This window comes from Anser cygnoides, chromosome Z (assembly GCF_040182565.1).
Source record: "Anser cygnoides isolate HZ-2024a breed goose chromosome Z, Taihu_goose_T2T_genome, whole genome shotgun sequence".
NCBI classification, from domain to species: Eukaryota; Metazoa; Chordata; class Aves; order Anseriformes; family Anatidae; genus Anser; species Anser cygnoides.
This window is the reverse complement of record NC_089912.1, coordinates 4,432,078-4,452,608: the sequence shown is the minus strand read 5'-3', so window position 1 is coordinate 4,452,608 and position 20,531 is coordinate 4,432,078. Positions and strand designations below refer to the sequence as shown.

The following is a 20,531-nucleotide window of genomic DNA, read 5'->3' as shown; positions in this document are numbered from 1 at the left end:
TTTTTGAAATGTTTGTTCTCATATAAGTTTATTAAAACATTCTTGGATACCCTGAGCAATGTATCTCACACTGAATCTGTACTTCCTGTCTCAAACAACTTATAATCAATGCATTATCAACCTACATAATGCTCACTGTCTCCGTATTTAAGCACCTCTTCGTGTTTTTAATTCCTATCCAAGATTTCAGAGCTTTGCTAGACGTGGTATGGCTCCATTCAAGAAACAGACTCGAAAGAATAAGACCACTAAAAGGTATGTAAGACTGACACAGAAGTGTTTATAAAAGAAGCAGTTTCACATATTTAGACGAATACATTTGTAAATGTAAAGATAAAACAGGACACTTTCTTCCTCTTCTATTGTACTTTATAAAGTAAAATCAAACTTCTCAGATAATGCAATGGAAAACATTGCATGGGAATTAGCTCTTTAAACTAGTTTTAAGCTATATTACAGGCTAGAAACATAGAAAGACTTATTTTTTGAGTAAGAGAGATAAAAGTGCAAGAGAACAACTCAACAGCTAAGGAACTATGGCATTACAGTGAAATACGACTCAATTACAGCCCTTCATTCGATGAATATTTAATTATCTATACAAAAATGGCATGGACTTAAGATAGGGAAACTGAGAGTAGCTTTCTTGCAGAATTCTCTATAGCCAACTGATTAAGGACCATTCCAGAAAGGAGTTGTATTTTCTGTGAACTGCTCCAAATTAAGGGCATGAAGTAATTCAAATCAGGTTTCTCAGATCCTGAGTTTGTGCAGTAAAAGTTAAACCAGCGTTTATATAGAATTTATAGACAATCTGGGGATGTGGACTCCAGCAGAAAATGGGATACACTGCAAACTAAAACTTACATTCCCTTTTTTTCATGCTGTTCTAAGTCTCTTCTAATCTATGCATATACACTCTGGCATCCTGAATAGATTTTAGCTTCTACAGCATCTCAGTGAAGTTTCCAATTTTCATCTGTTTGCCTGAGACACTGCATATCAGACTTTCACAAAGTAAGTTTGCAGCTGCATTTTGAATTGCATTCTAAATGTAAAAAAGGTTAGGTTCTAAAACCTCTAAGTTTTTGAGTCCCCTTCTTACATTGCATACTTCAGACTGTTGAGCAGGTTCTGCTCATTATTTGCAGACTTTTATTTCTTGCTTCTGTTGCCTCAGATAAAGTGCATATATTTTTTAGAGACAATAATTAGTGAATTATATGTTCTAGATATACATTATATATATTTTTAAAAAAAACTTTAATTATTCTGTTGTGTAATTCATACTGAAGGATTCCACTTCCCGATCTTTTTGAAAATCATCACCAAGGGGTTTCATGTGCCACTGCAAATTATTATATTCAAGAATACTGTTTAAAATTTGGAGCACACTACAGAACTGAATTTACTGTGGTTGCTTTGTTAATAGAAAACCTCTATTTTAATTTGAGAAATCTAGTTTACATCACCATGCATTCAAAAAGTGTTCTGTATGCGGGCATGATAACGGGTATTTATTTAACCATTCTGCTTTTAAGATTACCATTTAAACCAATATATGAAAAGAGAATGTTGCTCATTCTTTTCTTTTGCAAGTATCTGTAGGGGAATCTCGCAAAACTATACACATGGATTTTCTTGTGTTTTTCAAGAGGCCTTTTTGAAATAGCTACCTTGTATTTTGAACTTATATCTAACAAATATGGAAGCTCTATTTTTAGGATGATGTTTAAATTACAGAGCAATCTTCTGATCCATTAGTGGAACAGCTTCCTCCTTCCGATCACATCTGGAAAACAGTAGAGTGAAAGGAAAGAACAAATACTTTCTTCCTGACCATCCTCAAAATCAGTTTTTATCAGAAATCTGGAGAAGTGCTATTCCATGTCCTGTTTGGTGTAGTCAAGAAATGTGATGGTCTCACGACAGGTTTCTCTTTAATCTCATATAGAAAAATGTGGTAGAACATAGTGCTACTGCTTTACAGACAACATTTCGTGACTTGTAACAGAAGGCAGCGCCAGAAAATCACCACTTGTCCAAACTCATGACAAGTACTACTCTTCAAAACAGACCAGAATATCTTTCTTTTGTGTCATGACCCTTTGCTGCATCAGATATTGCTTCACATTGTTATTCGGATTAAAAAAATAAAAATAAAAAAATTAAATAAGAGCAGTCTACTTCCATTGAGACATCCTGGTGTGATGACTGAAGTATTTTTCCACAGGATTAAAAGAAGGAAAAAAATTCCTAAAAGCTTTAAAACACCTTGCAAAAATGCCATTTTTTCTATTTCTTTCTTTGTATCTGTCATAAGAATTTGCATTATTGCTTTTAACCACCATGTCTTATCCCTGACTCCTTTTATTTTTATTTTTATTTTTATTTTTATTTTTATTTTTATTTTTATTTTTATTTTTATTTTTATTTTTATTTTTATTTTTATTTTTATTATTTTTATTTTTATTTTTATTTTTATTTTTATTTTTATTTTTATTTTTATTTTTAAATATGAAATTCCAGAGATCCTCAGTAAGGACACAATCGAGCTGACTATTCTGCTGGTCACCAAAATATATAATACGGAGCTTACAACAAATATCTACTTGAAGCATAACTGAACTAAATGCAATGTTCTGGATGGGGATTTAAGTACAGGAACTTGTACTGAAGATAGATCCTCATTTTGAATTATCAATATCAAGTTTTGGAAAAAACTTGAAAATATCAGTGCAGATTTCAACTCCTATACCAAAAGAAAATGAAGAAGAATACTGTTTCTGTCCTACGCATAACCTTTTTTTTATTATTATTTTATTTTATTTTATTTTTTTATTGCAGCATTAACAATAAAACAGAAGCGCTAGATCCATAGCTGGAATAAATCTATTGTTTCTCCAGCAAAGATACGCAGCTTTCTACCTACCCAAGGATATAGGTAGGCAGTCTCAATTTCTGTACGTGTAATCACAGGCAGTTTTGCTTTAATTAGGTAGCTTGCCAATCATTTCATCATGTTTCCTTTTAAGAAAAAGCTGGAATATTATTTTCCAATTAATACACATTTTAAAATGCAATTGAAAATTATTTCCAATTGCTGCCAACACATCACATGTAAATAAAAGTACTAGTACTCCAACAAGCTTGGGCTATATTTTTTAGTGTCTGCTCTGAAGAACTTTAATGAAATTCTTCATTCTATTTAGTTTTAAATGCGCCTGCCAGTCCATAGGCTCTTACTAACATTTATGGTCATATTTCTGATCTCTAAAATTTATGTATGTATGCTTTGGATAAAGTTGTGCATTCTGTATGCCACTGAAAGGATGCATTCCCTGGCTCAGTATCCTGATATAAAAAAATATGTCATGTAGAAGTCTGGGTAAGTGTGCAGTTTCAAACTTATTTCATACATTGCAGTGAGTAATAAGTTGGCTTTTTCTTGTTCTGGTGCTGTATCAATTCCTTATCTGCACCCTATACACACAGAGAAGATAAAAGAAAAAACAGAACTCTGCTTTGGTATTTGAAGGGTAGAAAGGTTCTCATCAAATACTGATTCAAAATCAGTGTCTTTTATGTATAAAACACATTTAAAGAAGTACTATTTTGTTAAGACTGTTGTCCAGTGTCTGCAGCAATTAAGTATTACTCAGAGCAAGACAAATTCTACATACTTCAGTAGGAAATTTGTTTGAAGTCTCCAAGATTAAGGTTTTAAGTACAACTACTGTGGATTGTCCACTCTTCTCCACATCTTTCCAAATAGTCCATTGCCACATCCTTCCTCATCTTCCTAAAAGCCTTCCTTTATGTTGTTTCTCCTACTTCTCCTATTCAGTACAGACAGAAGTTACATTCAGGACACAGATGGACGGAGATAAAGCAGGCCTGAGCAAAAGCGAACAGAACATTCTGTCTCCTGCTGGTTTTACAGAATATACTCCAACTGTACTAACTTTTTCTACTGAGTGCCCAGGCATTCCCGAGAGTAACTGCAACCAGAGGGGAGTTCCTGGCAGCACATATCAAAAGATAAAATGCCTGGATGAAAGGGATGGAAGGGCCAACTCTACAAGAGGACCACAGAACCTCAGTGTCCTGTTGTTTCTCTACAGCTCCCCTCCTCCAGCATCTTCAGGGACCCAACTCCAACAAAATGATTTAAAATAATCTCTATTGAGAACTCCATATGGAGTTTTTAAACGACAAGTGACCTCCTCCAGCATTTTGTGCTGGTGGACACATTCCAGAACATTTTAATTTCTGTGATGATCCTTCAGTAACTAATTTATTTAATTAAAATAATGCACCAGTATTTTGAATATGATGTCATATCACAATGTATTTGTCAGTAAGAGGAAGATTTTATTAGAAATCAAATAAATAGCACATACTGTTACTTGTTACTTATATCACTAAAAGTAATGTTTCACGTGGACAACATTCTACATTATATTTACTTTCGCGGATGTGTTTTATAAGCAGTTTCACAATCCTCCCTTGTCCTTTGTACAGATTTTGCTAACAGCTATTGATTGACTACTTAAAAGTAAATAGTAAAATTTAGCTGAGCATGGGCTTGACAAATGGCATGGTCCCAGTGACTATAAAAGCAACCATAAATAAAGTTATTTCTAATTCGGTTTATTTAAGTGTATATTTTGTAATTATAGGATAAGAGAGGAAAGACAGCAATCGCAAAGGTGAATTCCTGCAATGGCACATGATTAACAATAATTTTCACGATAATCTTTACTGAAACAATTATACAGTTGAGAAAAAAAAAAAAGAAGAAGAACCAGGGAAGACCTGTTAGGTTGGAATCCAAGTCCCATGCCAGTAGTGCTTTGTAACCTGGGAAAAGGAGGCAGAAGAGCTTTATGCCATCTGTTCAATTCCATCCCTAATCCGTGGGTTGCCTTATGGTTACCTTAAATTAAGGCAGTAGACACTGACTTTCCAGGACCTGCTGCATTGGCCAGGATCTCTGAAGATTTCTCTGCTCAAATTCTTGAAGCCCTCCACTGTCAGGAAAGGTGGCAGATGGCAGAGGTAAGTACTTCTACCCTGCTGAAACAGGTGACTGCTAAGTCACCTGTTTAGCAAATTGCAAAAGGAGCGGCCTAGGCTAGAGACCTGGCTTTTGAGAAAGTTTATTCCATGCAATATAAAAATAAACAGTTCTCAAATATTTTATCCAGACCAGTTTCTAAATAAGTCAGATAATGTATTTCTAGAATTTCCTAGGATGTATTTCCGTAATCTAAACATATTTAGCTGTTAAGCTAACAAATAAAAATCCCACAAAACAAAACCTAAATCCAATAAAACAAATAAGAAAAAAAAAGAAAAAAAAACAACTAACAAAACCCACCTTAGTGGAGTCCTGTTTAGCTGTATTTCAGAGTAATGAGTAACAGTCCTACACTTCTTAAACATTCTTCTCAATGCTTCCTTCTACTTCTCTTTCAAATTTACTTTCTCTTTGCAAGTGAAGAAGCAATGTAACTATATGAGAAAATGACAAAATTCTATCACTTTTGCATTTTAACTTTCCTTGCTGAATAATAGATGCCTTTTTCATACTTTGAAATATTTTCAAGATACATGGAACTTTAAAGGCTAGGACACTATTCAGTGTTTACTGGCAGATCCCAAAATTGCCTCTTTGCAATTTAAAACTTCTGTGGAAACAAAGTAATACAAACATGGTTGATGGCAGAACATAACCCTAAAAACTACATTTTTTTATATATTTTAAAAATAATACTGATTCTGCATGTCTAAATTTAACTTGCCGTACTCACTAGTTAGTGAATTGCTAGTTATTTATAGTTATAATAATTAGTTATTCACTGAAGTTAGGTGCCGCAGGCACCTACCTCTACCACATGTTCATCGAGAAGAAGACACAAATTTTCATTACCTGTATTAACTCGTAAACTTACGTTTTTTGATGGCAAAATCACTTTCCTTCTCTTTGAAACTTGCTGAGTAGAACGAGTATCTAGCAAATTCACAGCTTTTCTTGAAATTCTTAGAATAACAGGCTATATTTTGAATGTCATCATTAAACTGATCTCATACTTTACATAAAACTGCATGACATTAAAATGTGCCGAAGTGTTCTCAGCTTTAGCTGCTGCTTTATCATTGTAAGACCGTACCTGACAGTTCAAATATACAGCTGGGCCCCATAAGTTTTATTTTGTCACACTGATGCTGGATAACTTTTTGAAAATTACACCCTCCTGTCGAAGAAATAAAATATGATACTGTTGTATGATATAAATCTAATATAATTGAATGTTTTTTTCAGGTACTCATAAGTTATATGGCCAGAATAAACTTGTAAGAAAATGACACTGTATTTCAGTCTTTACCACTCCAAGCTCTGTTTCAATATTTTACACACACGAACTCCTTTTCAAAGGTACTGGTCATCCGCATCTACAAACAAAACTATAAAGTGAGCGCTTTGCAGATTGGGAAACTGGCCTAATACAGTTTTCTTTCTAATACAACATTGAAATAACCAGGAACAATTACAAAATGTGACAACTTAACAATTCTTTAAGGACTGTATTAAGCAAACATGTCTCAGACTGGTCTTTTTTCTTTTCCACTTTATTTGGCTGTGAGGTACTTCAGGATATTTCAAACATTTCTATAACTGCAGTTATTGCCTATTACCAGGGGCTTACTTTTGGAAACATTACCCTACGAAAACTTTTTAAATTTCCATTTGAGCCTCATAATATGGTTGTTGAGAAGTTACTGTAATGCATATGGGAAACAAAAGGAGAAAAGGAAAATGTACTCTCACGTATGATATAATCTACAGCTAGACAAAGCAAGAATCAAGGAAAATAAAAATGTGCTTTCAGCGTCCATTAAGATGAAACATCTCAATTTACAGGAGTTTCCTGTCTGATTATAATAACACATACAAAATTAAATGCATAAATATTAATTTTATGTATCGCATAAGATGAAGGCAATGAAAAAATGTTTACATTTATGGTTGACTCATTAGTGTTTTATTATGTGAAACACTAGGAGGCATCAGTTGGGTAAAAAAAGAGTTTTTTGTTTTTTTTTTTTTAAATGGTAAGAAATTAACATAGAAATAATCAGCTTGCAAGTTTCATATGCCCAAATGCTAAAGGCTGTACATTATAATTAAATTATGCAAATAGCCAAAACTCTCCGTTCTCACAGACATATCACAGACATAGTTAATAATACAGGGACAACATTTTATTTCTTAACTGTTTTCAAACCAATCTACTGTGTTCACATGTGCAACACAAAGTATAGTTTTACTTCATATTCAATATTTAAAAAATAACAGAATAAACACTAAGTAAGATGACTTACTTGTACGTTCCTCAATATTATACTTTTTGGTAAATCTGCAAAGAACTGACATCTTGTACGTACTCTCCTCTGCACGTAAGCTCTTAATAGGGTAAATGCTGCGAATTTAGTGTAGTCCCAGGCACTTTAAGAACTTTTAATTGCTACTTCAAGGTATCATCTAGGCAAAAATGATTTTAAAAATCCCAGGACAATCATCTCCTACATTATATTTCCTCAGAGCAGTGAATAAACAGCGCTTTTAAAATTTTGTGTAACAATGCCACAAGTGACCTTTTAGGATCAAGTAATACAAAACCAGTAAGGTCAAAACTGAATTTTCCTTCCTTCAAATTGCATTAACAATGACTAAGCAAGAGAGTTATAGTTGTCTTATAGAATAATCAATTGAAATTGAAGTGTGTCTTGCCATGCTGCAGCAATCAGCCTTTATCTCTGCCCAATCAAAATGACATGTGAACTGCCTAATCCTTCTTTTGTAAGGCACATAAGACTTTGTTGTCACTGTTGGTTTTGTGAATCGCCTCTATAAGCTGGTCTGATTTCCTAAAGATGACAGATCCCGGTGAATAGACAAGCTCTACTGCACTGCAGTCAATGAGAGGGTGAGATTAAGGTGGAGGACTAAAGACACTAGCTTTTAATCACCTGTCCACATGTAACATTGAGCACCAGTTCTGAGAAAATTACCTTAAAGCTGGACACAAGACCAAAACAATTCCTATACTTAAGGAAAACAGAAAATCAGGATTTGTTTTTTACAGTTTTTGTTTTGCACAACCAGTGCAAGAAACGTGAATTGTTCTTCTAAGCCCATTTTGCATCTGAAATAAGACGCAAAACTGTATTTTAAGACTCTTCAAATACCAGCATACTATCCTTACTCTTAAGGCTAAAGTCTTCTAGCTGTTTGCAATTACACAGATAATTTTTTGCATATTATGTCTAAGTTGCTACAGAGCCTAAGTATGGGCATAGAAAAACTTCCCTGTTGAAATCAAATAGCAAGATTTTAAAAGCTCAAAATACATCACAAATATAGCTGCTTTGGTTATTCTTCAAAATGCTGAAGGAGAGAGTATAAACTTGAAATTATACAACATCTATATATGCTCATCTTTATAATCTGTGTTTTCAAAAGAACACCATCACATTATATATGATTTTTGGATAATGTGTGTAATTTAGAATAATGATGTCCAACAGGTAAAAATGGAGTATACATATCAAAAAAAAAAAAAAAAAGCTTGTTCTTTCAAACACCTAATACTTGCTCATGACTGCTAGCTCAATGAGATGTAGAAATACTACTTAGCTGTCTCTGAAGATGAACTGAACTATTTTGCTGAACAAGAAATTAACCCGCGATAGAGAAAAGTAAAATTAAAATAAATGAAGATGGCAGAAGTATTCAATTCATAACTGCTGTGTAATGAGTTATCAAAATCTTTCAGAGGTAAACTTTTGGAAAAAGCTTAAGAAAGCTTCATTTTCTTTGTCTGCAATGCTTTAGATGTCTCAGAAAGCACAGCTGTTTAAGATAAGTATCTGTATCTGTTTTTTTAAATATACATGTTGCAGGCATACAAATAAAGATAGATATTCAAAAAACATAAAATTTCAAGAACATTTTTCTGACCCTGTCATTAAAGAAAATTCACAGTAGGAAAGCATTCATGTGAATTTTCTTTTGACTCTCCAATATTAGAAGCCAAGAAACATAATTCTAAAATATTTAATCTCACACACATCATTTAATACCAGTTTCTATAAGGCTCTTAAGACTATGTTTCTTTTTTTCTTGGTCAAGTAAACTTAAGAAGATACAAACATATCTGATTCCCGGATACAGGACATCAAAAGTGGCATTCTTTTCACTTTTTTCCAAAGATAACTATGGGACAGGCAAGAGTTTTAAGTATTTTAGGGACCTGACCCTGCAAATTATTTTTTATGTGACTTCTTCATTTTCACACGAGTTGTCTCAGCATTATCAGTGGGACAAGCTGTGTAACTACTTTTTTCAGGAAAGGTTTTCATAGTCAGGTCCCCAAATTACCTTCTGATACTAGCTATGTAAGGCATATCAGTAAATATATATAAAAACAAGTTTTTAAACTAAAAGGATGTGTACTACGAGGAACATGGAAACCCCAAATTAAGTGCCATTCACTCAAATTTGTCCCCAAAGAAATTTTCCATTACTTCCAAAGGGACTTAAGAGTTAGCAGAGACTTCAGTATTAGACCCAGTATGAACTATGTATTCATTAATATAGAAAGAATAATATAATAGGGGTTTTAATAAAATTGGTAAGGGCAGAAACTCTTGTGATTATTTTTTTCTGACTTGGGGTTAGGGTCCTAAAATCATGCAACAAAAATAATTTACGAAATAACAAATCCCAAAGTGGCCAATTGCCTTAGTGTTTGAACTGGAAATCAGTGTGTAATACAGAGGTTAAAACTGGTTCACAGGTGGTTTTATTTCCATGCCCTGCCAAGCCTCTAGGGATCAGAGTTATTATACTCCATATTAACACCAGTTTTCAACCACAATACCCTGGAAAGTGCCAGTAAAAAAGAAAACTAGTTACATTTGCATCTAAAATATTTGGTTTATCATCTGTCTTGTAGTTCTTTTAAAGTAAAGATATGAAACTAGGACATTTGCCATTAAGCTGATCGTCGCATATGTGCTAGGAAAATGCATTCTGTGTCAAGACAATTCTTTTCTGATCACCAGTAAAACATAGGCAAAGTGTCTTTCTATGCTAATTCTCTTAAATCTTTTTTCTTAAGTTGTGTATAACACTATTTGATTTTAGGATACAGGTATTTGCTAATAATAATTATTACAAACAAAGAAAATAGAACTCTTCTAACTCTTCTATAACAGACAGTGCTTAGGTTCCCACAATAATTCATTAAGTTTTGTTTGGATTTTTTTTTTTTCCTTGAGAAAAGTAATGATTAGTTTATACTTGTTTTGCTTTTCAGGCTGATAGAAGGTCACGCTAAGTTTCATGGAAAATGCTAAGTATTACAGTTACATAACGCACCAATAGTCTTACAAGTCTCTCATTTACATTAAACTTTATCTTAGCCTATAAGTAACTGTACATCAACTAACATAGCTAGTTTTGTGACCCCCTTGTATTCAAAAATATAAGGATTACTGAAAGTACTATGTAAAGACTAAAACATACTATTCCCAAAGAGGTTCGTTGCCTATGACTTAAGTTCCCACATGGATGCAAGGGGTCTCTCCATCTCAAACTTAAGTACTCACAGGAAAGATGCATAAAGTTAAACAGTTGCAAGCATCCATTACCTAAACTCAAGAACTGAAGAGCCTATGATGCAATGAAGTTCAAGAGCGTTTCCCTCAAACTGGATTGTTTCCTTAGTCTGAAAAACCAGGGTGCAAGCACTGCAAGGTCATAGCATTTGGTGAACTATTAAAACAAAACAAGCTTCAAACACTTCACAGTATCAAACATACAAACAACATAAACTAACTTCATCAAAGTTATGACACGGACAAAGACAAGTCTGCAGCAATTTGAATAGCTAGTGATTTAACAATGTTACTTGTCTGAAAAGTTACTTGTAAGCAATTGACTCAAAAATCATACTCTCAGAAAGTCTGCAGGCAACCTCAGTCCCAGTCCGCATGCACTGACTGACACGTTCTTCAAAGGCAATAGCAAACGTACGTAGGGCTTCTGCCCTATGCCCACTCTATTTTATTCCGACGCTGAATTTTACATGTACTTACATGACAAACATTTAGCTGTTTGGGTGATCAGACTAGTCCTGGAGATATTTTCCTTTCATAGGAAAAAGCAAAAATCCCCTTACTTCTTCCAGCCTTAAATATTCGCCACCTGGTTCAACATGCAGCCTCCTTGAATCACACACACAACCTTCAAAGTCAATCCAATAAGCAGCCAGAAGACGTCTGGTGTGTGTGTGTGTGTGTGTGTGTGTGCGCGCGTGTGCGTGTGCGCGCGTGTGTGCGTGTGTGCAGCGTGGAGGAGGAGAAAGTGGCTGAGCTGCTGGTCGGATTAAAAGTAACCGGACTCGTCCCGAGAGCGTCCAGGAAGGAAGTGACAGCAGGCGAATGGGAAAAGCCGAGCAGCTCACAGCCTTTGTAACATCGCGGAGGGGAAGGGGGAGGCAAGGAAGGGATTCAAACTACACGCCTGACGAGGTGTCTGTCCTTGTCTGCTTCTCTCCCTCTTCCTCCCTTTTCTTTTCCTTCTCCGCGTCTCTATTTCTCTCTCTCTCCCACAATCCCAAACGAATGACTCTCTCCTCCCGAGCTGGAGAAATAATCAGTTTCACTCTTGCAAAAAGGGGGCGGGATCAGATCCCGAAAGCGTTTTAATAAAACAAACATAGAGCAGCGGCAGCAGCTCCTTTCCTTGCCCCTCTAGTCTAAACTAGATTGATAAATTACTCCACTACACTACTTTAATTATGTATATGGTATGCAGAATAAATCACTGAACATCAGCACCTCAATCAAGCACTTTTTAAATGATAATTGCATCTTGGGCGAATCAATCTTTCCATTCCTGACATTTTGCTAATTTTAGTTTTACGGTGGGGGTAATGGCATATGCCACACGCAAACCTAATGACAATCCTTTATTATACCGCGCCACGACAACGCGGCGAGCCGGTGCATATTTTCCCCCTTCTGGCGAGGTACAGTAGCGTGAGGGCGCAGATCTCTGCGAGGAACCGGGGGGGGGGGTGGTGGTGGTGGTGGGGGGGAAACACATCCCGGGGCCGCTCCGACAGCGGCAGCGCAAACGCTGCGCACGCCGAGTTTGCGGCGAGCCAGGCGAGGGGCTGGGAACAACCCCCCCAGGCACGTCCGAGCCCTGCGAGCGGGCAGGGACGGTGGTGCGAGGCCGGCGGAGAGCTTTTCGGGAGGGGACGGCGCTGTCGGGGGGGCAGCAGAGCCTCATCCATCGCCGCTGTCACCAGCCGGCTCCTACAGTGCCCCGGGGACGCCGCTTCGCGCACCCGCTGCGCTTCGTGTCCCGTCCCCTGCTCCTTGCCTGCCGGGGCTCCTTCTCCGGAGCCCTCTGTCTGCAAAGCCACACAAAACTCCTTGGGCTCCGCACCCGGCCGCTGGGGACCGGACCCCCGGGCGCGGAGCTGAAGCGTTGGCGAAGTTTGGGGCAGCATCCCTCAGCCTTAAAACCCCGCTCGCCCCCCGTGCCCCGGCCCAAATCACAGCCGGCTCTCGGGATGGTCTCTGCTCAGACTGATCCACGGCCGTGCACGCCGTATAAAAGGGCAGGACGTTTTTTTTTTTTTTAATATAGGTGCATTTGGTCTTAAAACCAGGACTGTGCTGTATGTGAGCTTGAATCCAAATCAGGCGCGTGTAATACTTTGCGAGTAAAACTGGACTTTGCAGATACTTGCTTTTATTTTCATGTAGATAGCCAACTTCTACAACCCTATGAGAGCAGCAGGGGAGTTTATAAAGGCACAGACCATTATTTTTATGATAGATTACGGTACTGGAAATAGGAACAGCATGCATGATAAAACCAAAACACTGAATTCAAACAGCAGTGATAAATATATGTTTGCTTTGTTTTAATACAAGTTCTTCGTCTTGCAGTCTTTTCCCCTATAAACATCTCATTGGGCCACTGACCTACTTTGGAAGCTCCATATTTGACAGTGAATAAATGTCTTCTAAATTCTACTGTACTTCTTAAAACACGGATGCGCAAAGCACGGGCAGAGCAAAACAAAGCTCTAACAAACACCCTGCGATCGTTCTCGGCTCAGATCCCTGGAGACCGGACCTCCACTGACTACAGGTCTCACGGTGCCCTAAATCTCCTGAGGAGATTTAGACATGGAGAATGGACAACTCTTAACTGGCAGACAGTTACGTGGCATAAAATACCCCCACAAGAGCAGTGCCGATGTTCCTTGAACCACCAGGCAGCCAGACATCAGCCAAATGCCTTGCGTACGGAGGTGAGAGGCACAGAAGTGTGGCAGGGTCAGCAGTGGAGCCGAAGTAACACTGGGGAATTTAAACTTTCTCAGCCACAGGTCTGGTATGAAGCACAGCAGGAGAGGAATATGGAATAGTTACACGGGTTACATCGCCTTGCTATGCCCCTTCTGCAGGCAATTTTGGTCTCCCGGCATGGCACCCAACTTTCCAGTAATATTCATATTTTCTTAGCGGCAAAAATAGAAAACTGTGTTAAGACTTCACACTTTTGTGCTCTAATTGAAAATGACTGTCATCTGCTTTATTTTGTGCAGGATATGTAAGTTTTCAGGTTTCTGGCTAGTTGATAACACAGCCCTTCAAGTGGCAAGACAGAACTTGAGTACTATCATGTCCTGAAAGCAATTATCAGAGTAGGCAAGTATTTCAGAAAATAAAATATACAGCAGCTTAGCACATTTACTACACCTCCATGTGGGCACTGGTGGCTTAATCTTTAAATAGTTGTGACCTTCACATATTGGGAATATCTTTAAGCCGTGCCAAGTTTTTGTCATGAGTACAATTCATCAAATTCATGTAAAGGACACCTCAATTTTTAAAACAGGGCTCAGATGCTAGATGGACAAACAGATATCAGGAAAGGGATCGTGCTTTCTCACTCATATCAGGGTTAGATAAGACATAAATTTGTTCAATATCTTTTGAAGTATTTAGAATTTTTTTTTCTATTTTGCTGTATTTAATTTTAAAATCTGGAGTAATTTCAAACGGTGAAAAACCTTTGTTCTGGTGTCTATACTTGTACTGATGCTCCACAAATGCATCCTTTTCAGATTTCTGGCAGGAGACTCAAATCCACTCTTTCTGCTGTTGACAGGTTGTGTGTAGGTCTGCTGACAATTTTTTTTTTTCCTCAATCCACCACCTGAGGCATTCACTGTCTTAAACAACGACACATCAGTCAAAATGCAATAATTATAAAATCAGACCTCCAAAGTCTTATCAAAGACTGAAACGAGCCCAAGTATCTCTTTCCTTTACAAGTATGATTATCTCAAGGTGGGCTTAGAAAATACTCCTTTGAAGATGATTATCAAAGTCCATTTTTGTTCTTTTGTGGCTGCTGAACATACCTTTCCCTTAGGAGAAATGAGATTGCCAGCTAACATCTTTTAATGGTGTTTAAACTGAAAAGAGGTAAGGTTACTATGAAATGATCCACCTCCTTTGCATCCTAACCCTGGGGTGGCTTGGTTTCTATTTTCCGTTTAAAGTTCTGCTCAACCCCACTCCACTCCACGCCTCGCTCTCTTCCACCACCTCCCTATCTTGTAAGAGCAACGCAGTATAACACTTCTTCCCATGTCTGGCTGCTTTTAAACTTGGCCCACGCTGGGTGCAGCGCTTGAAGTGAGCTTTACAAAATTATTTTAAAGTGAGCTGGGGCGGTTGCCACAGCAACCCACCCTGAGAGAAATTGAGGCTATAGATTAATCTACCCCACAAGATTATTCAACAGTACTGTATTTGTTCTTCGTTCATTCAGAATATTCCCTCAATCCATACTCTTTTATAATGAACAAAAGATATAAACTCGGATAATTTCAAGGATACATATTCCAGGAGCACAATTTAAATGCTTTGCAAACCATGGTACAGAGCTGAAATGTACATGATTCTTTGCAAAATCATCTAATTGCAAAAAATATTTGCAAGGTAGGCACAGCTGACACATGAACTTTAAATAAAATGGCATGCCATTACTAAAATGGTGTTGTATACATCAAGCAATGATTACAGAAAGCCTTTGTCACAGGTGTACCTGTAAGAACATAATACAGCAGAGCTTGCTCTCCAGGCTTTGCTTTTAACATTAAATCTGAAAACAATAAATAGTGCTTTGTAATATCAAATGCAATAAATATTAAACACTCACCACATACACCCTCTTTATTGTCAAAATCATCCGCCTCCAATGCTTTACTTAATCTTTTCCATAGTAGTTACTTCACAGTTTACAATTCGTGTTCGGCACCTTGGATGTTTAAAAGCACAAAAGTAGTGTATTATTAAAATGCAAACCCATAGTACTTAAATATATTTAAAGAGATTTATGAAACAATTTCTATAAAAAGAATACGAGCCTTTACCGATGTGCACTTAGGACTAAAAGGAGTATCACTTGTAAGTGACTTGAAGTTTTCAGCTGTCATAAACTCCATCTGAATCCTACCTCAGGGATGCTGCTCTACCCATAAAATTACGAAAGCATTGATCTTGGACCCTACTAATCCTCCAGCAGGTACTTAGACAATAATTTACGCGCCGATGTACACTTTGAAAAGAAGTAGTTGTCCCATTGTTTAATAAAGGCCAATTGAAAACACGCCGAGATGTTAAAGCCCAGGCTATTAATTCCTTCCCTGTTACCCACAGCTGCGTGCTGTGCCGCTGACCCACAACGTTCCCCCTGCGGGAACGCAACACCCGGCACCCCAACGGTGTCTTTTCAACAGAAACGCCCGTTTTTGGACAACGTGGGTGTGATTGCGTGTGGGGAGGGGGGCGCCTGAGCCCGCAGCAAACACTCAGCTCCACGGCGCGCATCGGGGCAGCGGTGGCTGCGCTCCCACCCCATCCCACCCCATCCCCGTCCCTTGGGCGCGTTTGGCCGGTACCCTCCTAAAGTTGGGCGTTTATTTAGCCTCCTAAAGAGCGAGGAGGCGGTGCTGGGTCCCCGCAGCCCCGCCGGAGGGCGCCGTACAGTGTGTGTGTGTGTGTGTGTGTGTGTGTCTGTGTGTGTCTGTGTGTCTGTGTGTGTCTCTCTCACTGCGAGTGTGTACGTGTGCATTTCTCCTCCTGGAAGGCTCCCTGGCCCTTGCACCCCTTATTTTACCCTGGAGTAAAACTGCTGGCCGCCGTGGGGAGCTTGCAGGTGGCCTCATCAGCATCATTATCTATGACTTCCCAGGCTGTCAGAAAGTTTTTTTTTTTTTCTTTTTTAAATTCCACCTTTTTAGGAAAAGCGGGATTTGTTTTCATGGCATTTTCCCCTCGATGGTATTTTCAAGGGCCTTAGCGGGGAAGAGACTGATTGCAGAGGGGAAAAGGCTGCCAAATGCACTAAGTCAACAATGAAAAGGGGGATTGTTTGTTTTGTTAAACTGATCCAGTTCTAGTAATCTGAAGTGTTTCATTGTTACAAAAGGCAGTTTCTGAGGCTGTAGCTTGCGAGTTGATATTGTCCTTTAACTACCTCACAAACAGTTGTCCAAAGATTATTTTTATCTGTGAATTTTTTACTGTAGTGTTTGCTTTGTTTCTTTTTTAACAGTGTTTTAAAACTAGAGATAAAGGGAAACTTCTTTGTAGACAAATACGCTTTCTTTCAAAGATTAGATATTACTAAAATTGTCCTGAAAGTGTAAAAATAGCATTATTACATTGTGAATGACAACACAGACTAATATTGGACAGCAGAGATCTGGAGCTAGTGATAGCCAGTCTTTCAGGAGTTAGCAACTTTATGGAAAAGTTAAATTTAGTGTTTTATGTGGAACTAGGATGCTGTAGGGCTTACGCACCAGATCCAAACTCCCCTGAAGTCTGTTGAAATCCAATGCCCGCTGATGGGTTTTAGATGAGACCCTAAAATGGAAGCTCAGGCCCACATCAGCAGTCACCCAGATCCTATTCCTGCCTCAGACTTAATCTTTGGAAACGATGGAACTCCAATTCCCGTACCGGGCACTGCCTCTCTGTAAGGTATTCAAATGTTCTCATCATCCTATGACAGCATTCCACCAAATGTATAAAGTTTATATATATACATATGTATTTTAGGGGGACAACAGTTGTAGTCAATGAGCTTACTTAAGTGTAGCTAAAGGAAGAATTTAACCTACTAACCTTTCCCCTGTTAGGGACTCCAAAAATGTGAGTCTAGACTTGCATGGAGAAATGTATCAAGGGTCTTGAAGTTCTTCAGTGTTAGCCAGACGTAAGCGAGCAAAACTTTTGTCTCAGGCAAACCAAAAAGCTAAGTAACAAGTTTCAACTTTTATTTTTTTTTTCAGAAATATCTTCTGACATAAAGTTAATTAGGTGAAATTTCAAGCTAAATGGGCTTTTTTCCTAAGCAAAAAATATAAAAATAGATTAAATATGAGCTTAGAGTGGAAATTTGGAATCACTTCCCCATCTTAATAGGGTTTAAGTACAGGAATGTATTTGAAGAACAATTTTGGAAATATTGTCACTTTGCATGAACTGCTGTTCATCAGTCTGATTATTCTGCATCTTCATATGCCTCAGAAACATTAGATTTTTTTTTTTATAATTTTTTTTTTAACAAGACATTTGGTGGGAATGTAATTCATATGGTTTAATACAACTGTGACTGAAGTCTACCTCGATTAGGAAAAAGCCTCCCCCACCAAGAGATGCAGTATCCTTGCTGTCGCTAAAGGCAAACGGTACACCAAGGAGACGTGCTATGCTTTGGTGGGTCTTTGTCCTGAACCAAACAGAGATGGACCTGGAGCAGCTGTGGGATGCTGGGATCAGGTAGGTTGCCGCCAACTGCAAAGGACACCAAGAGTCCCTATTGCTAAACTTCCCCATCTATCTTTTGGTATCACACTCAACCTCTAGGCTTGATGAAGTGGAAGATACATTTGTGTTTCATTTTTAATATATGCGGTAGTAGATGGTTTAAACCTCTTCACCATTAGCTGAGTTAAAAGAAGTTTCTGCTAGGACAGTTCCCCCTACCTCTCTCTAAGAAGAAAGGTTCCTGAAAAATAAGCTTCAGAACTAGCATTGTAAGAAATGGTTGTAACTGCCTTTTTTTCGTTCCTACTACTACATTTATTTGCCCATGTGATTGCCCCCAGTGGAATACATAGAATCTTCCTTTGATCTCCCTTCATTTTGGGAAACAGGGTGGGGGGAAGGATTTTTTTTTTTTTTTCAGCTCTGTATTCCCTATCCTTTCATGAAATGGTTTTGCCTAAGGTATTGTGATATTTTCAGGTATTTTGCCAAAAATCCCTCAACCCAAAACAAAAAATATGATTGCACCCCCTTACTAATTGTGTGATACTCAAGCATTTGTCTATCTGGCACTGCATGATGATGCGATACAGAAGCAGACAGCCATAGATGGCTAGAAAATGCTTAATTAAGTATTCTGCAGCTGCTACAAATTAGATCAGCATCTGCATCTGTGCAGACAATGAAATTCATGATAATTTTGAGGGCCAAGCAAAGTAGAGATTTGTTTTGGATAGGCCCCCTAGCCACAATTCAAACAAAATTCAAATCAAACCTGTTCTAAGTATACCAAAACAGTGGTCAACTCCATCTCCTGTTGCTGAAGGCCACTACGGTTCTTCGTCCTGGCTTCAGATGCAGATTCCAACATACCACAAGAAAGGCTGCTGTTATGGCATTCCTAGCTAGAAGAGGAAATGCCTTTTTTTAAAAATAACATATATATATTTTATTTTTTTTGAGAAGAAAAATTCTCAGGAGTTTTCTAGAGTGAAATTTATATTTCAGATAAGCACCCAGATTTTTGGACGTTTCTCTGAGAATTTGCATCTATTGCAAATTGCTTACCACTTTCCGTAACTGAAGCTTGAGTAAATGATATGCAAATTTAAAAGGTCAATCATCCTGTCTGTTTTAACAGAGTATGCTGTATGATATTTGCAGCACAAATTGAGTATAGCACAGAAAAGCAATAGATTAGTGTATGGAATGAGGTAATAAAGATAACACAGATATCAAGAGGTAATATGTTAGTTTGTGGATATTTTGAGAAAATACACTTTTTATTTTGCTTGTAAAAGTCCTCACTACTAAGTTCCTGTTTTTGTTTTGCATTTGAGCAGCTCCAGACACAAGAGTTGGTCTATAAATGCATCTTCTAAGCGTTTTCTAAGTCCTGCTGTAATACTAATATTTCTATTATCAAAATAGTAATTAATATGAAATTTTATTAGTTGTTTTAGAGAGGCCGTTTGAAAGTTGACAGCTCTTGTTGATATGTGAGGAAGAACTTGTAACCTCCATGGCTGTAAAATGTAATTGCACAATAGTTGGGTCAGCCTTTAGATGTGCTTGTGCCACTTGTGTTAGTCTATATTAAAACTTCCATGAGCCTCTAGCTGTGATGTCATTGGTTATAACTCTTCCCATGGAAGCACTTTAAATACTGAGGTTAAAAGGAAACTAATCCTCAGAGGTCATGTTTGGATATCTACTTTGGTTTAGATGTATTTTATCTGAAGTTATTGTTGCTGTCGTATGATCTAGTTTGAGCATCTCTGCACAGCTCCTGGATGATATGGACAGTTTTAAGTTCCCAGTTCTGGCCTGTTATGTTCTGCAAGCCTATGCCAATCAGCCCAGCTACACCTGGTTTCAACAATAATTTTATGGGCAGCTACACCGACATGGTCAAAGGAGAGGAAACCTAGCTACTAAATTGAGAAAATTTCTGAACTTGGGGGTTGCTGTATTTGTCAGCCAAGTACAGACCATATAGAGCCAACGTCCTTCGATTTTTTAATTAGTCGGTTAATTTCCAGTCATATATATATATTGAAATGTTTTGAACTGACCCATCAACTGTGTCACTACCCCCCTCCATTGCTGAACTCTTAATAAAAAGTTAAACGTTTCCATTCTGGTGGCACAAGCTGTTGTCCTTATGCTTGGTATCTACAGAAGCCTATATGGCCCCTTTTCTCCAGTACCTCCGGACATGATTGTGTTGTCCTCTTGGTGGTGACTCAGATAAGGAGTAAGGCCTGGAAAATATGAGTGTGTTTGGAAGGGAATTAGGAGTTTTTTTTTAATATGTAAATGAGAGTGGAGGTTCTTTGGGGGTCCAGGTATTTAGAAGCAGTGAAGATGGGGAAAAGGGCATGTGGGTGTAAATACTTTCAGCAGGGCTATCACTAAGCAGGATAGACAGATTAAGAATTTCTGGATTGAAGTGAGATTCAATGAGTAGTTCCTGCATCCTTTTTGTGGATCAAACCCAGCACTTCTCAAATGATTTGCAGAATAGTTTCTCTCAGGAATGGAGGGACAAATGCTTCTTTGCTCAGAGTGGGAAACTGTTCCCT

At 37.8% G+C, this 20,531-nt stretch overlaps 1 protein-coding gene across 15 annotated transcripts in view; it reads right to left on the bottom strand.

Annotated features, from left to right (window-relative positions):
* MEF2C (myocyte enhancer factor 2C) overlaps positions 1-20,531 on the bottom strand; it is a 141,213-nt gene that overhangs the window by 116,182 nt on the left and 4,500 nt on the right. For 4 of the 15 annotated variants that reach the window (XM_013199128.3, XM_013199132.3, XM_066988807.1 and 1 more), the window contains exon 1: positions 11,170-11,692. The gene's annotated coding sequence lies outside the window, so the exon portion shown is untranslated. Of the gene's footprint in view, positions 1-11,169; positions 11,699-15,328; positions 15,428-18,721; positions 18,852-20,531 lie in introns of those variants that run through there. The other 11 variants (XM_066988805.1, XM_013199129.3, XM_048051623.2 and 8 more) reach the window with 7 other exon arrangements.